At 40.2% G+C, this 8,187-nt stretch overlaps 1 pseudogene; it reads right to left on the bottom strand.

Annotated features, from left to right (window-relative positions):
• Window positions 1-258: 258 nt before the first annotated feature.
• LOC132858782 (probable ubiquitin-conjugating enzyme E2 W-A) lies at window positions 259-5,447 on the bottom strand (annotated as a pseudogene).
• Between the last annotated feature and the right edge of the window lie 2,740 nt (window positions 5,448-8,187).

Genomic DNA, 8,187 nt, shown 5'->3' on the forward strand with positions numbered 1-8,187 from the left:
TTGCTGGCGCGTAATCACTCCATCACGTGTCCTTCCCGAGCCATTAAAATGGCGTGTGTGCACACAGAGCTTCAGACACAACTTCCTCACAGAAGCGTTCCCATAGCGTCAGCATTGACGCAGCGTCTCGTTCACTTCTCAGTTTTTTATACAAACTCAACAATGTTGTTTTAAACTGCAGAACTAGAGTTTTTAGTTTTGGGAGGTGATTTTAACTGCACGGCAGAAAACATCGACAGAAATCACGCAGAACCTCATTTAGCTTCCCATAAGCACCTGTGGGAGTTGGTAGAGGCCCACGATCTCTGTGACATATGGAGGAACTTAAACAAGAAACAGAGACAGTACACGTGGGCCCACTGCATAGACAACACAGTTTTATTTTTCCAGGCATCTCGGATCACTGCATGGTTCAGTGCACCATTGCTAAAAAGAATGTAAAACCTAAGAGTGTACTGAAGGTCAACGGTGGTTTATGTGCTCTTTTTAGAGTGTACAGAGGGATCAGGCAGGGCTGTTCCCTCTCAGGTTGTACTCTCTGGTGATTGAACACAAGTTAAGGAGTCATCTCTCTGGTTTTAATATTCTACATTTTAATGCCTCCATATGCTTATCAGCCTACGTAGATATCTTTGGTAGTCATGATAAACACACACAATGATGCAAAGTTTTTAACTGACACTTTAACGGACTTTCAGAGTTTATCTTCTGCCAAAGTCAACTGGGGTAAAAGTGAAGCCATTTTAGTGGTTTTAGTATTAACCAGAGATAATATACCAGAAAAAACAAGAACACAAACTGTATTCAAAAAGCAGCACTATGCTATTATAAAGCATTCATCTGTTACACCTCAAAAACCTCAATCAGAACTTAATAGATGGGTCAAGTGATTATTTTAATTATTGCCCCCAAGCTATACTTTAAAATGAAATAGATTGCTGAACAGTAACAGTGCTGTTTATGTGATCTGCAAAATTGTGTAGAATTTCAATTATATGTTGCAGAACTTATATAAATGATATTAGAAACAGGTCCAGTTGAAGAAAAATGTCTACAACGTGAGAACTGAAGCGAGCCTTCACTCTGCAGTGCACAGAGAACGTTAAAGGTTAAATGCTGACACACATTTGCTGACTGATTTTAGCCTTTTAAAGAAAATCCATTTTTAAATTAAACCTCTTTTGACCTGTAGCTCCATTTTGACCTGTAGCTCCCTACATTACCCACAATGCTTTTCAGCCATGTGCCAATATTGGTGCACTGGGGTTTGTCTCTTAAGTCAGCTCTTGCTACAGAGAGTGATTCTCTGTGAAATCAGAGCTACACACAACGGTAAATTCTGCAAACCAGAAATTTCACGTGGTTCAGGGTTTAGTTTTACTGTATATTCTGCGCTCCAGGTTCGATGGTCAACAACAATGACTTTCAGATACAAATAAAGCTTTAAAAAGCTGGAGGTGGAGCCTAATGGGGCGGAGTCATAATAAAGTAAATAAATAAATTAAATTCACACAAAACAGAGACACAAAAACTCTTAGCTGATCGAGTGCATACAGAAAAAAGAAGGTTTATTATTTATAAAAAATGGTTTTGCAAAAGCAAGTCTTACATTTATCAACTTAGCTAAAATAAATGTTTTATTCTGTTATATAATTTACATGCCTGGACTGACTGCCTTTACACAAAGGCTTAATCATTGCACAAAACATCAACCTGGAAAGAAAGAATCAGAAAAAAATTAATAAAACAAAACAACCGCTGGGAGGCACGGTGGCTTAGTGATTAGCACGTTCGCCTCACACCTCCAGGGTCGGGGTTCGATTCCCGCCTCCACCTTGTGTGTGTGGAGTTTGCATGTTCTCCCAGTGCCTCGGGGGGGTTACCAAAGACATGCATGGTAGGTTGATTGGCATCTCTGGAAAATTGTCCCTAGTGTGTGATTGCGTGAGTGAGTGAGAGTGAGAGTGTGTGTGCCCTGCGATGGGTTGGCACTCCGTCCAGGGTGTATCCTGCCTTGATGCCCGATGACGCCTGAGATAGGCACAGGCTCCCCGTGACCCGAGGTAGTTCGGATAAGCGGTAGAAGATGAATGAATGAATGAAAATAACCGCTTGTCTGCTGATACCGTGCCAGTGCCAGTCCTGGTGGTGGGGCTTATTCAGAACCTGTGAATAATGAGAATGACAATGAGACACTCAACTAAACACAAGGACCAAAGAAGTGAGAGCTTGTGGGTGATGATGTGAGGAGGTCGAGCTGTTTGGAACTGTTTGGAACAAACTGTACGGAAGCCATATTGCTAATCCTAATGCGCAGGTTCAGAATAAATAAGTAATCATGATGCACTGCAGATGAACGGCGCTCAGTAAACTAATCCCTAACCGGATCCCCAGAACCAGCACTGGCTCCAATGGGTCAGAGGAAAAGAGGTAAAAAGTGATCCAGCGCTAATCCCACCATCTATAAACCCTCTGAGCACACGCATCATCCTTGTTTCTCAATGAGCACACGTGGAGTTTTCCTTTAGAAAACTACTACATTCCTTTAGTCAGATCAGGGTTTTTTTTTAGCTTGCTGAAGTGTAACGCTCCCAAAACGCCATTTCTCTAAAGAGGACCATTCTTTCCCAAGACTGTAGGACTGAAAACTGCCAGTGTACTGTGTGTGAGCCTGTTTATAACTGCTAAAAGTCCCCGTGCTACTAACACGTGTCATCTGTAAGGAAACATAAACAACAGCACGCTGTGTTACTGTACAAAAAAGAAATAACAGCTGTGAACAGATCACTCACCGTGCTACCAACACCACCACCACCACTTTCTCTTCTTTGGGGAGTTATTACTGTACATGTTTGTACTTCAGAGGAGTTATTAGGTGGACCATAGAAAGGAAGAGAGAGAGAAGAGCAGAACTCAGAAACACAACAAAAACACAACAAAAAACAACCACCATTTCAACCACCTTTTTGTGTTATTTCGGTAAAATAAAAACAGATCTTTAAGTTACCACTAGAGGACACATTATAAACTCTGGAGTCTCGAGTTCATCCCATTCCTGACCAGACCAGTTTCTACTAGTTATATGCACCAGGAGAACACCAGTCGAGCCTAACAAGCTGCAGCAGTGGCGGCTGTTAGACTGTTCAATTCAGGTTTATATCAATGTGAGATATAAACGGTGTATAGTATGCCGATAATGCTAAAGCAGCAGGACCGGACAGTCAGACCTGGAGTCCAGTGGTCTGTTAAACTGGACAGATGGATGTGTCCATTGTTGTAGACCAACGGATTGGCCGGAATGTTCTCGCCGGTAAACATGACCTGTATGACATTGAGGACAGAAGTCAAGATGGAGGGCACATGAAGAAGTGATCAAAAACAGTGTGCACACTGACACTTTTGAGGTTCACCTGAGGAGGTTCATACGGGTATCGGCTGCCAAACGTAAAGAGAAGCTGGAACTTCTGGCCCTCGTACCAGGTTCAAGGAGGGCCCTTCAGTTCTATAAACCACCTGGACACAAGATACAAGTGAGAAACTGCCAAGACTGAATAAACACACTTATCAATGCTCTGTGTGTAAGAAACCACTGCATCCATAACAGTGAAAACCATTCTGTATGAATCGTAAAATAAAACCAGAAACAAGCCCCTATTCTGTGATTGTATTCTGATCTCTTCTTTCTTTCAGAGTCATTCCTGGAGGTGGATCATTCTGCAAAGCCAACCATTCATTCTGCAACCGTCTCTAGAAACAGAAACAATAAATATAGAAACAATAAATATAGCTGAGAGCACAATTTTGTACACCCCACCCCTTGGTACTAGCTGTAAGGAAGAAAAACACCACCAAGTTCTGATTCAGCAGTCAATCCTCAGGCTAATGTGCAGCTCTTAAATGTTTGTGAACCACTTCAAGCTGCTCAGGTAATTAATTTTCCAGTCTCCTTATTAATTAGTGTTATACAATGTGTTCAGTCTTATTTAAACACTTTCTTAGGTTATTTACAGAACTAAGATTTATACATCACATAGGAATAAAATTCTTTCACACAAATGAGTAAAAAAAAGATTGAATATCGAACAAAACACAAAACATTTCTACAACTAAAAAGGTGCTACCCAGTTCATCCTTTAAATCATTTGCTAGCATTTCTAAAACAAAACAAAACAAAAGCACCCTCATGATTAGTCTGGATAAATATTCTAATTTGGGAAAAAAAAATTAATTTCTCTCCACCCTCAAAACTGTGATGATAGTGGACTTTAGGAAAGACCCCTCAACACTCACCCCCTCACAATATCCACCAGCTCGGTGTCATCTGTGAAGGCCTCCAAGTTTATCAAGACCTGAAATGGGAGTGCAACTCCATCATCAAAAAGGCCCAGCAGAGGATGTACTTTCTACATCAATTAAGAAAGTTTGGTCTGCCACAGGAGCTGTTGATGCAGTTCTACACTGCAGTCATTGAATCTGTCCTGTTCACATCCATCACCATCTGGCTTGGTGCAGCAACTAAACAGGACAGGAACAGACTGCAACGCACAGTAAAAACAGCAGAAATAATAATTGGTGCCCCCTGCCCACCTCCCAGGACTTGTACGACACAAGAACCAGAAACCGGGCAGTAAACATCACCACTGACCCTTCACACCCTGGACACACCCTCTTACAGCTCCTCCCTTCTCTCAGGTGCTACAGAACTTTACTTACTAAAACTGCCAGACACAGGAACAGTTTCTTTCCCCAGACAATCACCCTGATTAACACCTCACCATAATTATATTCACTGCTTCATATCTATAAGTGCTGCATTATCAGGACTGTCAGTCATCACATCATCTGTATATATTACACACTACTGCTGCTGTATATTGTACTAAAGTATAATATTACACAATATTGTTATTTACACTCTCACACTTTATGTACATAACTGATCTGTTATAACTCTGGTTTCCTCCCCCGGTCCAAAGACATGCATGGTAGGTTGATTGGCATCTCTGGAAAATTGTCCCTAGTGTGTGATTGCGTGAGTGAATGAGAGTGTGTGTGTGCCCTGCGATGGGTTGGCACTCCATCCAGGGTGTATCCTGCCTTGATGCCCAATGACGCCTGAGATAGGCACAGGCTCCCCGTGACCCGAGGTAGTTCGGATAAGCGGTAGAAGATGAATGAATGAATGATCTGTTATATATTCTGTATTAAATATGACTATAGAATATGACAGATCAGTTATGTACATAAAGTACATGGTAGTGTAAATAACAATATTATGTAATATATTGCTTTTTATACAATATACAGCAGCAGTAGTGTGTGTAACTTATACGGATGATGTGATGACTGAAGTTCTGAATTTTAATAAACATCTCCCTCTAACCGTTTGAATTAACTCGATTTGTTTGCTATACAGTAGTTCTGCTACTCACCTGCACATCTGCCATGTTGGAACTCCCTAAGTTCTAGACGCATTATTTTTCTACCTACGTCCGTACGTGCACAAGTCTCACCTCTGCTGCCTATAGGCTAGTTTTAGTTCTATCCTGATTCCAGATTGGCTATTTATAACTCAGTCATACAGAATCAGGATCAGGATCAGAATCACAAGGAATTTGCTTCCAGATGTTTGTGACTCTCCAGACATAATTAACACTATACTATACAATACAGACATAAATAACACTATACTATACAATACAGACATAAATAAAACTATACTATACAATACAGACATAAATAACACTATACATTTAGCTTGGACTAGACAAGACAAGACAAAACAGACGATGTGAGCGAATATAGACAGTACGAGTATTAAATAGGAATACACAGAATACACATTTATTTCAATTAAATTTTCTTTTTTAAAATATATATTTTACAGTAAAAAAAATTGACCAGAGCCTTTACATTTTTAGATTTTATTAGATGTTGATATCATCATGTAGTTTAACAAAAGTTTTGTATCACAAAATGTCTGTTGTCTTTTTTCTTAATGTAATAATATGTAATGATGTGCTTTTAATAGTGTCAGAACTCTACACACTGTGCAGCAGAAATGCTAAATATCATGATCTACAGCCACTCCGTTATATATACAGAGACTCCGTTCTAATTAACTGACCAAGGGTCTTATTTATAAAACTGTGCGTAGGATCCCTACTAAAAGTTTACGTACGCCCAAAAGCCAAAAATGGCGTACGCCAAAAAAATTCCGATTTATAAAACCGTGCGTACGCACTCCTCTAAGCAATGTTCCCTTTATAAATCACAGATCACCCACAGATGTGCGTACGTGAAATCCTGCCCTGTACACGCCCATTTTTAACCATAAATAGTCAATGCAAATCACTGCGCGGGCACGAGAGTGGACCTCGTTATAATGAGTTTCCTCTGCGCTCTGCGGGTTTAAAAATGGGGTGAGGAGCCAGCGTCTCAGGGGGTAGCCACTGTCGCCTGCAGGTTATAATTATATTAAAAACAACATTGTTATAATTATATTAAAAACAAAATTGTTACAGTTTCTACTTTTTAATATTGTTAAACTCACCAAGAAGCCAGCCATCACGTACTGCGCCTGCATTTAGTCTGTTCCCTACACTGTTATGTGTCAAGATAAAGGAATCGTGTTGAACCAGGCCAGCATGCCACAATGTTTGTGAGGGTCATGTTGGAGTCACATATGATTTGCACATTAATAGAATGCACATGCTTTCTATTAACATAAGCAAATTAATTTTCAGATGTGAACTTATAGCAACATGAGCGCAGTCAATTGCGCCGATTACATTTGGGAAACCAGACATTGCTGCAAATTGCATTTTAATTTCGGCCTGTTCTCGCACAGTGTAGGGGAACCTGATGTATCGACTACCCATATTAAGTATACCAAAACGACAGATATTATGGCACTCAGGGACGGCTGTAATATACCAGACCTATAGGGTGAGATGATAGATTACAATAGAATTATTTCATATACAAAAAGGTCTTAGAGACAAAGGATTACTTATAGTTTTTTTATATAAATAATTTACCTGTCTGCCAATTCCCGCTGGAAACAGCCGGTTGCCAAGAACCCGAGTGGTGAGGACTTTCTCTCCTTATTCTGCCAGTGGCGTAATCCTCCAACAGTGCCAGCAGTGCTATAATGAAGCATTACATACCCGGGTCACCGGAGGATTTATATGTTTCTAGCAATTAGACTGATCGTTAACACCTTGACAAAATCACAGAATTAATTTGTGGGCGAAAATTTAAGACAAAAATGTTATAGTGAACACATACTTCTTCATGACGGTTTTGTAATGAACACCGTAATAGTTAGGACCGATGATGAGTAGTGATTGTGCTTCATGACTGTATTTGCAGACTTTGACATTTTATGATATATGTACATTAAGGAAAATATTTCGTTTTTAAACTGTGCTCTGCAGTTCTCTAATAAAAGGGTATTTCATGCTATTTTGTATCACATGTAGTCGCGCCATCTCCTCCTGCGCTCCTGTTGTGGACAATGAGACTGTAAGGCAGCGCTGATTATTCATTCATTCATTCATCTTCTACCGCTTATCCGAACTACTCGGGTCACGGGGAGCCTGTGCCTATCCTCAGGCGTCATTGGGCATCAAGGCAGGATACACCCTGGACGGAGTAGCGCTGATTATTATTATTTTATTTTTAATACATTTTGAATTACGTTTGGATTTTACTAGATGTATATAGCCTAAAACAATCGGCACAAATAACACTGTTGGATTTAATCCTCATGATAATGTGGATATAACGTATGAAATGGGGTGAAAATTAAATGTCATTAATTCTTATAATCGTTCTTCTCACATGTATTTTCTACAATCTAACTTCAGTTCACGACCTCACCATCTGTGTCGCCAATTCCCTTTGTCTCCAGAATGTGCGTACGCACGTCTCAAAGTTTGCTTAAAGGTGCGCACATTTTCCCGTCAAGTTTGTTTTTTATAGATCACAACCTTTGCGCGAAAACTGGCGTACGCACGTTTCCAGCCCCGTTTTGTGCGTACGCACGCTTTATAAATGAGACCCCCGGATCTTCATTTTTATGTAAATTTTGTAAGTTTGCGGCGTAATGAAATCCATGGTGATTGAGGTAGCAGTTAATGCCAAGAACTTTAATCATGCTGAGTGTTGTCTTCCCTGCTAAAA

Source organism: Tachysurus vachellii, chromosome 16 (genome assembly GCF_030014155.1).
Source record: "Tachysurus vachellii isolate PV-2020 chromosome 16, HZAU_Pvac_v1, whole genome shotgun sequence".
In the NCBI taxonomy this organism is placed as follows: domain Eukaryota; kingdom Metazoa; phylum Chordata; class Actinopteri; order Siluriformes; family Bagridae; genus Tachysurus; species Tachysurus vachellii.